General features: G+C 34.6%; 2 long non-coding RNA genes across 2 annotated transcripts; one reads left to right on the forward strand and one right to left on the reverse strand.

Annotated features, from left to right (window-relative positions):
* On the reverse strand, nt 3,215-8,905 carry LOC104701654. Its single transcript, XR_002032764.1, has 7 exons — nt 8,745-8,905; nt 8,406-8,439; nt 7,849-7,916; nt 7,430-7,608; nt 4,612-4,708; nt 3,678-3,758; nt 3,215-3,585 (listed from the first exon to the last, which is right to left on the reverse strand). It is a non-coding gene; the product is annotated as an uncharacterized LOC104701654 (long non-coding RNA).
* LOC104701653 lies at nt 14,447-15,059 on the forward strand. Its single transcript, XR_753858.2, has 3 exons — nt 14,447-14,538; nt 14,639-14,758; nt 14,864-15,059. It is a non-coding gene; the product is annotated as an uncharacterized LOC104701653 (long non-coding RNA).

Here is a 16,809-nt window from a genome sequence, read left to right on the forward strand (position 1 = left end):
TATACATATAGAATCCATGGTCAAAATTATCACTCTGTTGGGTCTCTCTTACCAGAGGTTGGAAAGCAACCATGCCAGCTTTACATTTTTGATACTGCAATTGAAATAAGAAATTGTATGCAGAAGATGGCTGGACCAAGTAACGGGAAACCTGTAGACGAAGAGGTTGTTCGTATTTTGATCATGATGCTGGATAGAATTAACGACTTGGCAAAGGTTTTTAGAAAAGCAAGGGATCGGTATGAAGATGGGCTAAGCAGTGAATTCAATATCAGATTGGATAGCCAAGCAAAGAAAGGAAAACAGTATGACTTACCTACTGCAGATGAGACTACCGGTTTGATAGTTGGGGATTTCAGTACAGCAACAGCAGGACGAGATGTGATTCTTCAATTTAAGTCTTCAAAATTACAAAGAATTAGTGATCTGCATCCTCTATATATGAGTCTTCAATACCCTCTACTGTTTCCCTATGGTGAACCTAGCTATCATGAGGAAATTCCATACCATTCAACAGTAAAGAGCCAAGTAAGGAGGGCATATATGACAATGAGGGAATATTATGCTTACCAGATACAGACTCGATTATCTGAAGGCATGACTATTACTAAGGGAGGAAGATTATTTCATCAATACATTGTTGATGCCTACACAGCTACAGAGCAAGAAAGACTTCGTTTCATAGCTCTTAATCAAAAAAAATTAAGAGCTGATTTGTATAACAATGTATATGATGCTGTTGAAAGTGGAGAAACAGATGCTAAACAATGTATTTGTATAAGAATGTATTTGTATAACAATGTATTTGTATAAGAATGTGTGCATGTAGGGAAAAGAATAATATTACCATCAAGTTTCACAGCAAGGCCAAGATATATGGTAGAAAAGTACCATGATGCTATGGCCATATGTAGATGGTTTGGTAACCCAGATTTATTTACCACATTCACAGCATATCCAAAATGGTCAGAGTTTACAGACCATCTACAAACATATACTACAGAAGGCTCAAACACAAGGCCTGACCTCCAATCTAGAGTCTTCAAGATGAAACTAGATAAGATGTTGGCAGATTTTAACAAAGGAGTTTTTTCCCAGTTCCTGTAGCAGGTATACATAATTGTATTAGTCTTTTACTCTTATACACTCACATATGAAATAAAGAATCTAAACTGAACTATAATTCACATTATGCAATGGTGTACACAATAGAGTTCCAAAAAAGAGGTCTCCCACATGCACACATTCTTCTCTGGCTAGAAGGTACAAGCAAAAACCCATAACCAACTGTGATAGACAAATTCATATCAGCTGAATTACCAGATAAGGAAGGGTTTCAACTGGTAGAACAACATATGATGCATGGACCTGTGGTCTAGATAGAGCGTACTCACCATGCATGGAAAATGGTGTTTGAAGTAAAAAATTTTCACGACAATTTGTGGAGAACACAACCATTGACAAATCTGGTTATGTTGTCTACCGACGACGCAACAATGAGTCCAAATCTGTTTTGAAAGGTGTAACAAGATTAGATAATCAACATGTTGTACCACACAACCTACATTTTCTGAAAAAGTATAATGGACATATCAATGTGGAATGGTGTTGCAAGACAAGCGCAGTAAAATATCTTTTCAAGTATATTACTAAAGGTGTGGATAAAGCTACGTTTGTGATTGTGAGACCCAGAAAAGGGAAACAAAAACAAGGGTCGACTAAGGAAGAACCTCAGGCTGTGGATGAAATAAGTGAGTACCTTGATTGCTGCTATGTGTCTCCTTGCGAAGCTGTGTGGAGAATATTCGCTTTCCACATCCATTATCACAAGCCAGCTGTGATACGACTACAGATACATCTTCAAGATCAACAAAGACTGCTTTTTGACCAGAGACAACGTTTAGAGAGCATTCTTACAAGAGACGATGTAGAGAAGACAATGCTCATCGAATGGATGGCAGCTAACAAAAGAGAGAAAAAGTCACCTACCGAAAGACATAGCTCAGAAAAGAAGGCATTTAAGCTTACATATGTGGAATTCCAAAAATATTATGTGTGGAACACTACTAAGACCTGGAGTAGGAGGAAACAAGGACTCGCAATTGGTAGGATTGTCCATATCCACCCATCAGCATGAGATTTGTTTTACTTCAAAGTATTATTGAATATTGTCAGGTTTGGAACTCAAAGACATTGAGCTGGAGCAATATGCTTTGATTGAAATCGAGCAGTTACTTATAGAGAATGAAAAATGCCTCTCGAATTTCGAAGGCATGCCATTGCCCGACAAGGCTATTTTGAAAAAAATGAAACAAAGCTGCATCACAGAAGAACTGCAATTTGACGCTGACAAAGAAAGAGATAAACACAGCCAATTATTTCCAACGCTTACCGTAGAGCAGAAACAGGTCTACAATGCAGTTCTTAAATCCGTAGAAGAGAAATCAGGAAGACTGTTTTTTGTCCAAGGAGCCGGAGGTACATGCAAAACTTACCTATACAGGGCAATAATAGCTAAGCTGCGATCGATCAGCAAAGTTGTCATCCCAGTTGCGTCAGCAAGTATAACTGCTCTGCTCCTACCTGGCGGAAGAACGGCACACTCACGATTCAAGATACCAATAACAGTCAATGAAGGGTCAACTTGTGAAATAAAGTCAGGAACAATGCTAGCTTCTTTAATTACCAAGGCTGATTTAATAATATGGGACGAGGCACCCATGGCTCATCATCATGCCTTTGAGGCTGTAGATCGAACAATCAGAGACCTGATGGCTTTAGAAGATGAGTCAGCATTTAACAAACCATTTGGAGGGAAAACTGTTTTACTTGGGGGGAGACTTCAGACAGATATTACCTGTTGTTCCCCAAGGAAGCCGCCAAGACACCGTCCAAGCTACTATTAATCGTTCACATATATGGCCTGCATGTCAAATATTCAATTTGTCTAAAAACCTCAGACTGAAAAAATCAGACGCAGAATTTGCAGCATGGATTTTAACAGTAGGGGATGGAAACTCAATGTCAGCAAGCACTACCCCTGATGAGGATGGAGGAGGTCGCAGAATAGCAATAAACTAATCTCTAATTCTACCAAACACAGGGAACCATCTAGAAGAGATTACAGCAGCTGCGTATCCAAGGTTCCCTCAGAGCTACAAGGAACGACAATATCTAACCGAAAGGGCTATTCTGACTCTTTGCAATGAGACTGTACTCGAAATAAATGATTATCAGCTATCAAAAGTGGCAGGTGACATTACAGAGTATTTAAGCTCAGATTCAATTCAAACAGAGCTGGCACCAGGAGGCGACTGGAACAACTTATACACAGTTAAATATTTTAACTCACTTGAGTTTCCAGGCCTACCAAACCATCAGATAAGGTTGAAAGAAGGTCTACCAGTAATGCTCCTATGAAATCTAAACCAGAGAAAAGGGTTATGCAATGGAACGCGGCTACTTATCACGCGACTTGGGCAAAGGATAATCGAGGCAGAGATTCTCACGGGCACCCATGTTGGTGAAAAAGTCCTCATTCCAAGAATTGTTTTGTCTCCTAATGACAGCAAGCATCCTTTCACCCTAAGAAGAAAGCAATTTCCAATTAGGGTGTGCTACGCTATGACCATCAACAAGTCAAGGACAAAGTTTGAAACAAGTTGCTCTCTATTTACCACATTCAGTCTTCACGCACGGGCAGTTGTATGTAGCTCTATCCCGTTTAACTTCAAACTCAGGTTTGAAAATCCTAGACGCTATAGCAGACAAACATGGTACTGGAGGGGTTATGAATATCGTCTACAAAGAAGTATTCACCAACATAACAACTTAAAGAGGTACTAAGCTAACTCACACTGCTTAAGCACTAAAAATATGTCGAAAAAACAAATTTCTTTTAAAGGAGCTACTATTTTAAACTGACGGAACTTTAACTAACTATCTTCAATTAGATCTCAGGTAAAGGGAGAGGACAGAACTCATTGGCCAGTTCTCCTCTATTCCAACCCCCAAATTGCAGCAGAAGGCACTACGTACACTTTTAAAAGAGTCCAGACAAATGAACAGTTACAAATATGAGACTTGCTTAATCTAAATTCGTTAACGTTCCTTTTAAATTATCACATACTGCATTTTACATCTTTTTAACGAACCATTGTTTTACATATGATGAGACTTCTAACTCCTATTGCTTATACACGACCAGAATAATGTGCTATAATACAATGAGAAAATAGTAAAAGAAATAACACTAATCCGAAATAAAGTTATGAAAAGGGCCTGCAAAAAGAAACCAAATCCATCGAATTCAAACAGAGTAGCAGAACACCAAACGGAGACCCACAACATCCGCTCAATTAAACTAAAAAACGGACATACAACAACAATAAAGATCGGCCTGCCCACCACTCCCACTAACATAATTGTAATCAATGGCCACTACCTCCAGTAATGCAAAACATAGTTAATTGATGGAATGGAAATCTCAAACGCCAAAGAGATCACAACTATATAACCAAGATAGTGAACACAACCGAAAAGGCAGATTCATACAACATAAGCAACAACGAAAATGCCTCCAAAAAAAAATATCAGTCTTAGAAAGCCTACCACAAGATCTTCTTGGCGAAATTATGTCCAGAGTTGCAAAAGCTGGCCGTCAAGAAGTGGTTCATTGCATGCGTGTCTCTCACGAACTTGCAAAAGCCTGCGAAGATGAAAGAGTTACAAAAAATCTCAGCCTCAAGCCACTGGACATGCATCCATTAGCAACATTACACAACTATCAAGCACTTATGGAGAGATTTCTACAAACTGGAAACGCTGAAGCTCATTACATCGAAGGCATCAAACAATATTTCTACCATGACAACACAGACATCGGCCTTCATCATCTCCAAACATCTGCTGATGGTTTGTATGAAAAAGTTATTTACCTATATGGCATTCTCATGTTATGCAGGGGAGACATAGAGATAGGTAAACAATATTTGGATAAGGTTGAATGGATAAAATCAATTTCAAGATCTGATCGTTGTTGGAGCAACGTCAAACTATCTCTCCAAGGCATCCAAATAATCAAGAAACCATGCTACTTCCAATCCATAAGGAACAACAAACCAAACAAGATATGCAAGCTCAACGACATGGATACAAGATGCAAGAAGTGCTACTACTACAAACAGATGAGGAAGTTTGTAAACCACCATTAGCAATAAAAAAAATTTATGTATCTGAACTACTTTTGGTGATTTTAACTTTCTCTGCTCTTTTTCATATTGCTTTCTCAGTACTTATATTTTAAAACATAAGGTTAAATTAAACTATGGCCAGATTCACAGCAAAATGTATACATATCAATGTTTGCCACAAGGAAAAGAATGGACAGGTCGAAGTAGAAGTCACACCTAAGTGTGACTAAAGAAGCTGTCGGCAACTAATTATTATCCAAACAAAAACAAAGTAAACATTACCATGTTTTATTACTGCAACTACACTGAGAATGCCGAAATAGTAACAAGTAACGAGCAAAATAACAACCCACATCATGCAAATGGTCTACAAACAGAAAACAACAAACTGAAAACACTAAAGGGGAAAAACAGTAAAGGGGAAAATTAACATTTTACAACAAGAAACAACATTACAAATTAAAGAGTCAAGAGGCGGCAAAAAAATTGAACAAAAATACAAGGATGGCAACTTCAATAACAAAAACTAATAAAAACACACTGAAATGGACCTAGAAATCGACGCACAAATTAGGCTACGACCTATTAACAAAACGCTACGCTCAAAAAAAAGACAGCCCATATCCAATTTTAAATAGGAATGATCTGGTAGAAGCATGCTGAACTATTTACAAGACAAATATGTCAACAATACTAAAAATAATAAAATAAAATGATATATTGAAATTCCAACACATATGACGGATCAGTTTCACATATGAGAAGAACTATAGAAGTACAACTTTAATGCCCCACTATACATTACAGAAAAAACGAAACGACAACCAGTAAAAAAAAAATCCTTGTGGTAAAACTTTACATCAGCATAAAAACATTAATGGAGGACCTTTTAATATAACCCGAGGCCATCTATATATATTGCCTGGATATAGTTTTCCCTAATAACAATAACCAAAGCTAAAAAAATACAATCAGAGAGCAAAAATGGCCAACTACCAAAATAGAGATTACACCTTCTCCTATGTAACTCTGCCTACTACAATACAGAGCGTCAATACAATCATCCTGACAATCATAAGGCCACACACAGGTGAACATCAAATCGAGATCCACATCCCGTACCACAGAAATGACGAGGGATCACCATTGGTAAGCTTAAGAGGTAACCTACTATACCATCTAGCATCTCATCAAATACCAGTCAACGAGGCAAGAGTAAGGGTAGGATGGTTCCTACAATTTCTCAACAATACTAATAGCAGAAATCCCAACCGATAGGACCATTCTTATAAACTTCATAGTTACAGATTATCACTTCCAGGCAAACAAAATCGTTACAACAGAGATGCTCATTGCCAATCTGGAGACATCAAAAAAACCACCAAGCGAAGCAGAGGAAAATGAGGATTGCATTATTTGCTTGGAATCATTTAGAGGGGTTGCTGAAATCAACATACTCAAATGTAACCATATCTACCACCATGAATGTATTATTGCATGGCTCTATGAAACTAGAAATTGTCCAATATGTAGGGCAACAGATCTATAAGAAATGAATAAACGAGGAACAATGTTGTCAATTTTTACTTCGTTTTCTAACTTACTTCTTTGTTTACACAGTCTAAAACTACAATATAGTATGTTTTCCAAAAGTATTACCTTCGAAATTTCGTAATCATGATTAATATATGAGATTAAAAAGGGAACAACAGGCCAACAATAGGTACGCTAACAGTAAAACCAAAACATCGGAAAAACATTAGACAAACATACGTTAACTAACAGAATGAATAGTACGAGTCAGACTACCAAATTAAAACGCATACTAAACGGACCAATTAAAAATAGGTTTCTACACTGTTTAAAACATTCGAAATTTTCTCCCATGCACACCCCTTCGATATCATACATAACGAAAACAAATTCTATTCTAAAGACCAATAGACCCAGGAAAGTGGGTTCCACATGTACAACATACGTCTTACCATTCTAATTTTATTACAAAACAACTAAATTTACATACCTTTAAAACGTTAAAAAATATAGGACACCAAAATAAATATCAATACCCACTCAGGCAAATTACTCAGACAATAATGTTCTAAATTAATGTATATAACGAGTAACAGACAATTCTAATGAACACCTCAATATGAAAGGTCCAGTTTAAACAAATAAATGGGATGCCGAGAATAATATTTTAACCAAAAACAAACGTAACTGCAAGGAACACCCACCTTATAAATCACCCAAGGGAAAACACTAAAAAAATATACTTTCCAACTTCACCAAAATGATATGAAACACCTCCTACTCACTTGACGAACTACCAAACGACGACCTTGGAGATATAATCTCAAGAGCTGCTCGGATTTCACGAACGACAGTCAGATATGTTATGCTAACATCGCCAAACCTAGCAAAGGCAACCCATGATCATCCAGTCAACAAGAATATCAACCTAAGGCCACTAGCAATGCATCCACTAACAGCAATAAACAAATACCAAGATCTGATGGAAAAATGCATAGCAAGTGGGAATGCCAAGGCCCACTACATCAAAGGAATCCAGGAATATTTTCACAAGAACAACACAGAAGAAGGCTTGAAACACTTGAAAAAAGCAGCAGCAGGTAGTTATGAACACGGTATGTACCTTTATGGAATTGTCAAGTTGTGCAGAGGTGACACAGAAGAAGGACAATTGTGGCTGGATAAACTAGGCTGGAAACAGAACAAAGGAAAAGGGGATCAATGCTGGAAAAAAATCAAGAAGTCATTACACAAAGTGAATGTCAAGAAACTACACTGCTACTACACAACATTGGCAGCAGTTCACCCAACCATTAACTGTAACCTCAATAACATGGAAGGTAGATGCGAACAATGCTACTACTACAAACAAATGATCAAGTTTGTATTCTTCATTTAACTTAACGGTCGGCAATATGGTTTCCAAGTTTTATCATGATGTAATAATTATAAAAATATCCAATGTTCGACTTCTTTAGAAGTTTTTTTTAATAAAAACCAATAACAAGCAAGACATGAAACATATTTTTTTGGAGAAAAATCAAAGATAACAACAAAGGTCAGCAAAATGGTCCTCGCCTATAAGAGAAAAAATTTAAATATATTAAGAAGCACTACAAACCAAAAAGACAGCCAAGAAAACCTAAAATACAAAAGAACATTAGAGAAGAACGATCATACCAGGGGAACAAAAGAGATGCAGCTGATACAAACACTGTTACAGCACAAGAACAGGAAGTCAACTAAAGTTGCAAACTAAATGCGATTCGAAAATCAATTAGAGCCAAACCGAAAACTGACAACATAAATTAAACGGAAAAAATCATAGGGAACGAAAAGCACAGTTAATCAAAATAAAACCACAGACGGCACTACTAAATTAACAAGAAGACCAACCTCCAAAAAAACATCGCCCAATTAAATAGACAAACAAAGGTAAACAACACATTCAAATAATTTGACAAGAGAAGTCGAATTAACAGTTCTAATCAACGAAAAATACAGGGAAGAACCAATTACCCAGAACCGATCCGCAGAGAAGGCGAAATCACCCAAACAGGCGAGAAAATAAAACTGTCCACCTTCGATAAAATGGATGGTTTAGATATAGAGCTTTAATCCTCCTACTATGCTATACATCAGAAGAAAAAAAAAACCTTCCCGTTTTAAAAAACAGTAGAGACAAAGCCGAGAAAACAATTTCGAAAAAACATCCAATTATCATTAAAGATAAACACATCCTAAAAAAAAATCCACTTTTGGCCCTAAATATTAAGACCCCAAGGGATATTTGGGCCCAACCAATTATAGAAACAAGAAACCCAACAAACACCCAAATGTAACTAATTATAAAACATTATTAAAAATTTTAACAAACTCACATACAAACAATCCTTCAACATTATTATGAATATATCTAGTATTGTATGGATGTCCATTATCGGCCCATTAGTGGACTTGTAAATCCTAATATGTATTCCTATATATGTTATATCATATGAAACAGATGAATAACAAGAGAAAAATTTCCTAAATCTCCGTGTTCACAACACGTTATCAGTACGCTCTAAACCCTAGTCGTCTTAAACAAAAGAAAAAAAAAACCTTAGCCCGACAAGCAAAGAGTTGTGTCTTCGTTCTAGATATCCAACACCTCTAAATCCACGGTTTCATTATTGAGATAAGTAACATCTTTTATCATCGTTCGTTTCATGCTTGTTTATAGGGATCATTATTGTTTTAATCATTCCTATTGTTTTTGAGAAACGAAACTATAATCGTTATTGCTTAAAGTGTAATTTAGATTCGTTGATCTTTATAACAAGTGTAATTTCCACTATTCTACTACAATAATAAGAAGTAGTAGAAAAAGTATTGAAAGCTCTTGAAGAGTATATATACTATTGCCTATGGGAACATAATTTGATAATTATGTGTTATAATCTCCCAATTAGTCTCAAAGTTAAAAGGGTCTAAGTTATAATACATAACCCAATTTGAGAATGTTATTGATTACAAAGTGGGATTCAAATCAAGATTGATAGACATAAAGTGTCATCATCTCGAGGGAGAGAATTAATGAATCCCACATACTGAGGTGATGGAACAAATTTAAGATTATGTTCACACCCAAAATGAGTTTATTCACTCATATGATAAAGCAAATCTTGAAGATTTGAAAAGTAATCATGTTAAGACAATATGCGAAGAAAATACTTTGAAATCATAAGTATTACCCAAGGCAATGAAAGTATTTAGAGATTACATGCATTATCTAGAAGATAAAATGCTTTGTGAAAATCTCACTGTTTGGCATGACCGGTTATGCCATTCCGGTTTAGTATTGATGCAAAAAGAATAATCAGAAATTTCTGAAAACATTCACTAGAGAACCTGAAGAGTTTTCTTAGTGATTTTTATATTGTGTGCTGCTTTACAAAGCAAGCCGATTATATGGTTTTCACCGACCCCTGGTGTGTATACAAAGCGATATTGTGGACTGATCATCCATTATATATGTTTGTTATTAACTTGCAACATGGAGTTTGCGAGAGTATTTGCTTAATTGACAATGGTGGTGAAACCATGCCAAGTAATTGACATAAATGACTCTATATGTCAAGTAATTCACATCATGCCAACGAATAGTCATGAGTACTCCCATTACAATTGGTTTGGGTCAGAAACCAGATATCTTCCATCTAAATGTGTTATACATGTTGGTTGCTCCACCACAATTATATATGATGGAATTTGAAAGAATGTTGGAAATATGTTGGATAGAAATCTCTCTTGATGATTGAATATCACGAGATGCAGAGACTGTTGTTTCAGTGAGTCAGTTTTTCCAACATGAGGGGGAGAAAATAAACAGCTGGTAAAGAAATATATTGGAAGAAATTATCTTGATCATCGTAATGAGAAATGTGCGCAATAATTTCAAAAGATAATTTATTGGCAAAGTTTGCAAAGATGCTAAAAGCATGCAAGAACCATTTTTTGACCATGATTGAGTGAGAAAGTCACATATACCAGTTGTGCTCCAATTGAAATTAATATCCTAGAAGGATAAGATCAACTGCTAGTAAGTCTAAAGATCACATAAAGTGTGATAGACTTATGGTTCCAAATATAAGCATCCTCGGAAAAGAAAAAGAGCAGAAATTAATATGGCACCGAGGAAGCAAAGAGTTATGAAAAATCTCTAAAAGAGATGTAGACATGAGTAAGAAAGAGATTCAGGTACCTGAGAATCATAATAAAAGGAAATCTCAACAAGTTGAGTCATGTCTAGAAAGAAAAAGAACCAAAAGGCAAATCAACGTCGTAAATATGTTTGCATGCAGTGTTGCAGTTGATGATGTTATGGATAAAAATCGAGGATCATAAACCACAGTTAATAGAAAGTTATATTGAAAAGTGTACACAAAGAATGATTGGTTAATCATTGAAAGAAACAGCTATGAAATAGTTCAAATCTCTTGAAGAGATAATATTTGGACTTGTCCTTACACTTGAAAGTGTAAAATGAGTGGGACATAAGGGGATCTTTATGAGAAATAAAGTACATGTAATATTACAATGATTCTCATAAATACTTAATATTTATTATGAAAAATGCACTCTCATATGGTGGAAGCAACTATGTAGATCCCTTATGAGTTTGAAAATAAGGCAAGACTTGATTTAGTCTATTTAGAAGGTTTTCAAACTATAAGAGATATCCCTTAAAGTAATTATCTTGCTAATTATATTGCTAGAAGCAATACCTTATAGTTCTCAAGAATATTGTAAAAGCAAGAAAAAGTCTTGATACCTTTTGACACCTTTTGAGAGAAAAGGGTGAGAGTTTATCTCTATGAGAGAATTCTGTGTGTAGATCATTGTTATTGATCTTAGTGATCTCATAGTGGGTTGAAAATAAATTGGGAACAAGCTAAGTGAATATCTTAGGGTTGTGTAAATCCGATATTGAACACTCATTGTAATTGTGTTCAAGAAGTATTTTCAAGAAAGTTTGAGGATGTAGGCATTTGCTGAACCTCGTTAAAAGAAAAATTATATGTGTCTCTTATCTCTTCAGCACTTACAAGTGGTTCTTGTTAAAAGAAAGGTACAAGAACAAGTGAGAAATATGTTGATCATGAAAAGATTATCTGATCTCCAGTAGAGATTTCATATACCAAGGAATATTTGGAGAAATAATCAGTGATGAAATATTACTCCTAAAAGATGGAGAAATCATATTGTATAAGAGCAGATATTTCATGAAATTTCTTGAGGTAACAGATTTGGCATCTGATGAAAGAGATGTTATCTCAGGATGCTTACATCATCTTACATAGATAAATGGTCTTGTAGTACCATACAAAGAAAAAGAGTTGAAAGAGAAAGTTTTACAAGGAGATTATGAATAACTCTTATGTATAAGATTGTTTGGAAGATTGTATGTAATAAAATATTTGGGCTTAAGTTCAAATAGATCTTCTATATGAAAGAGGTTCAAATGACTTGAAGTTCAATGACCCAGTAGAATATATTATGATCATATGAGTTTGTACTTGAAAGTGCTGTTTATAACAGTTCAGAAAAGATGATATATATGATTATAATGTATAACCTGGAGATGATGCTTTCAGGGGGAGAAATATGATTATTTTGCATGGTTGTACTCTTTTTCCCTTATCATGGTTTTTATCCCATTGGGTTTTTGCATGAAAGGTTTTTAACAAGACAACAAAGAACACGCGAAAGATAAACACCTTAAGAGGAATATTATGTTTTAATGGTGAAAGACTATCATCTTCAAAGTCTTTGAAATACATTAATGAGATTGTGAGAAACAAAGATAATGAGAAAGATGAGTCACTTGCGAGACCCATGACCAATAGAAGAATGACGATACACGTTTACTACAGATTCGTTCAAGTGAAGATTTGGCGAACCATTTACTCAAGAGGGGGAGTAAAAGCGCGCTGCACTCTTTTTTCCTTAACCATGGTTTTTCCCAATGTGTTTTCCTGGTAAGGTTTTTAATGAGGCAGCATCTCACATGCGCATTTGGAACTACATTTTTATAATGGTCATCCAAGGGGGAGTGTTATGAATATATCTAGTATTGTATGGATGTCCATTATCGGCCCATTAGTGGACTTGTAAACCCTAATATGTATCCCTATATATATGTTATATCATATGAAACAGATGAATAACAAGAGAACAATTCCCTAAATTTCTGTGTTCACAACAAACATTAAATAAAACAGAATAAACAATCACAGATGACAATAAACAATCAAACTAACCAAACAAAGTGAAAAAAAAAACAAAAAACAATTACAACCACACATCAACATTTTACAACAAAACCCATACTTAGGAAATTAAAAACCATGAAATACAAAAGGAAAAAACAAAATTAACAGAACTTATTATTAACAATATTCTTACACTTCACAGTAGAATGTAACAAGAAAACCACAAACAAGAAACACAAAACAAAACAAGAATATTAAAAACACATGAAAGAAACAAAATAACCTTAACAAAATAATATCCATTTTGAATGAGTTGTGATTTTTTAATTATTTTAATTTCTCCATTTTAATCTCCTAAAACTCTTAACAAAATCATTGTATTTCTTACATCACATATTGATATATTATCATCTCTTACATTCACTAGAATCACATTCAGAATATTTTAAAACTCAAAGTCTCAAACTAATATATTGCATTTTGAAATAACAAATATTATAAAAATGTAATTTCAAGACTATTTATCAAATCAAACCGCGCGTAGCGCGAGATAGCCCCTAGAAGTAAGAACATGGTATATCAATATTCGTCCTAATGCAGGATGTGCTAATGCGTGAAAAAAAAAAAGAGAAAAGGAAGAGAGAAAGTGATTCTACCAAATTTTAGAGATTTCTAGCCTTTACTTGAAAAATCTGCAAAACCAAAAAACACAGAGAAAATGATCTCATTTTTTAAAGAAAAAATAGCATACTAAATTATACTTACTGCAAAACCTATTTGTATATAAAATATCTAACAACACAACATAAACAACCAAAATCAAATACAACAACAAACATAAATATGGTTTTACGTAACCAAAAAAAATAAAATACACAACAAAACTCAGAATACACCTTCATCTAACTACCACGCGTAGCGCGGATCAATTGCTAGTATTATTATAAAATCTAAAATTAAATTAAAAGTCCATTCATTTTATGTTCATATTTTAATAAAACTTCTTATAATTAATAAATGCTTAATTATTTTTTCGAAAATAAATTTAATTAATTGATTTATATTTGCAATCAATAAGTGTACACATGTGTGGGATTTTTGTTTTGGGCCACTTTGCTTTGCTAGCAACATTGATTGCTTGAATTAGCTGGGATTCTGGATTGAATGAGGTTATGTTTTGAAAGAAAACTGTTTCCGTAGTATCTCTGTTTATCCCGCAGAGTTACAACGTGGGCATCTGTTTTATTTCTTTGATGATTTTGATTAGGTGAACAAGTGCCGCTAGTGTCTAGTGATTGTTGAGTGTTATTCCATGTAAAAATGACAGCACATGATTAATACGCTACTATCAATTGTCACAACTCACAAGATAACGTCAACGTCTCTAGAATCCTCTAAAAAGTTTTCTGTCATGTAGCTGTTTATGAAGTTCTACGTGTTCTGTTCGTATCAAAACGTCTTCATTTAAGGGGAATGACCATCATACGTTACCTTTGTTTGAGCAGATCCTTGAGATGGACACGTATAGCTACCATGGTCACTTAGGCGTGAGGCAGGTTAGTTTTACTATCTTCTTTCCTAGTAATGCTGGTCAATCATTAGAGTTTCAACTTTTTAATCTGTGTTACTGTGTATACTTGTATCTTATGACTTAAGGTGCGAGATCCAATCGATAGAGTGAGAAAGTTGTTCATCTCATGACATAGATACTGAGAAAGAGCTAAAGATAATCACATATCTACTGAGAAAGAGCTGAAGCTAAACTGTGAGCTAAAGGTATGTGATTACCATTCTAGTCAATACTATACATAAATTTTGGTTGTGGTTACTCGCATCACATATCTCGTCTCTTACATTCATCACAACCGCAAACTCCTGCAGGAGCTTCCGGTTCAATAAAGTTCAAGACAGTGCAACAAAAACTTGCTCTAATTATGTTGGATTTTTCAACTCAATTCCAAGTGCATAGCCTTTCTTGTATCAGTTTATCAATTCCTTTTTTTTAACAACTCTTCACGATGTCTAGACGCAAATAAAAAGGTCAAAAGCATTGTTCTCTTTTTTTTTTGAAATTTAAGCATTGATTCTTTAAATTGAAGGAACAATTATTGTCTCCAAATGTTATTTTCTAGTAACATATATCTCTAAACACCCACAGACAACAAACAGATAAAAATGAGGACGGTTTTAGTCATCTGAAAGACTAAAAAAGTCTTTGGATCTTTGTAAAAGTCTAATTTAGAACAAAAATGAAGCAATAAATTTGCTATGCCTCGGAGTTAGTATAACAGCAGAAACGAGAAGAGAAGGCAAAGAGCTGTGTTTACTTTACTACTACTAGTGGCTTTGTTTTGTCTTCTACTTAGCTGTCGGAATGTAGTAAATAAAGAAGCAAGTGGAGGGGTGAAGACAAAAATCTCAATGAACCCGTGTTGTATTTGCCACGCAAAGGCATAAAATTTTGAAATTAGTAAATCATAAACTGTCACACACCAAACAACGCTTTTATAATACCCAAAAAAATAGAACATCAAAATAAAGAGAAAAAGCATCTCTATCTTTACCTTCTCCGTCCGTATCCATAACGACATCGTTGTTCTACCACTAACCACCTAACTCAATTTATTCTGCTTTCTTCGTTCGTATCCAAGACTGCTACTGCTACTACCAATAACAGTCTTTGTTAATGATATTTGTATGTTAAGAAATTAAATTAAAAATAAAATAAAAAAAATAAAAAAAAGCAGATGGGAAATGTTTATGCTTGATTGAGCTTCTCACCACGAAGTTTAGTGTTTCTATTTGTTTGGTTGGGTTTTTTTTTCTTTGCATGAACATGGCAGACAAATTGTAGTGCTAATAGTAATAAAATTCAAAGGACTCAAAGTAATCATAATAAGAAGGTTGGTTCTTTATTTTTTTGTGACCACAATATTTGCTACTTGGTAGTCCGTAGTCGATAGACTAGTTGAAACCTACCATTAGTTAACTTAACACATGTCTAATTTGATAGTAGTTCATCAAATGATTATACGGCAGCACTAACGAAATGAATTTTCGTTTTACCTATAAAACAAAATGAATGTAACAATGTATTGCGATAATTTTATTGAGTGGCATTAGGAAACGTTGACAAGTCAGGAAAATAAAAATTTATTAAATGGCACCACATAACGAGAATATTCGTAGTGAGACACGCTCCTTACTCGTTATTCCAACAACAATAATGTTGAAACATAAAAATACTCTTTAGATTCACTTTCTTCCAATATTTAGATAAACTTTAATCTGTTAGAAATTCGAATCTGGAAATCTTAATTTTACTTGTTTTTTTTATTTTGTTTACGTATACAAAATATATTATTTTTAGTAAACTGTGTAAATATATATATATATATATATATTTTTTTTTTTATGGTCGAGAATCAGTTCTTGCCCAAACATTATTTGGTATTATTCTATGCGTTGTTACTTACCAATCACATTTTACCGTCAAGATACATATTTTACAGCTCAGAAAACAAGCGTGCGGGCGCACGTGAGAAAGCTGGGTTTGATCAAACCAATCAAAAGACTTCTCATCGTCACATCTCAGCCGTATATCGAACCCATAGAGGCTAGAGCTTTTAAGACAAATTATCCAGCTGGTTCCATGGAGTTCACAGCTGGCACAGACCGAACACGAGTTCCAAAAGCTCCCCCCACATTAAATTTCACTCTTACGGAACACCAACACACAGACGATAATTTGTAATTACCAAAATATTTTAATCCCATCAGTTAGAATAGGTAATTACGTTGGGATTGATCTCAGTTAACACACACTT

Source organism: Camelina sativa, chromosome 7 (genome assembly GCF_000633955.1).
Source record: "Camelina sativa cultivar DH55 chromosome 7, Cs, whole genome shotgun sequence".
In the NCBI taxonomy this organism is placed as follows: Eukaryota; Viridiplantae; Streptophyta; class Magnoliopsida; order Brassicales; family Brassicaceae; genus Camelina; species Camelina sativa.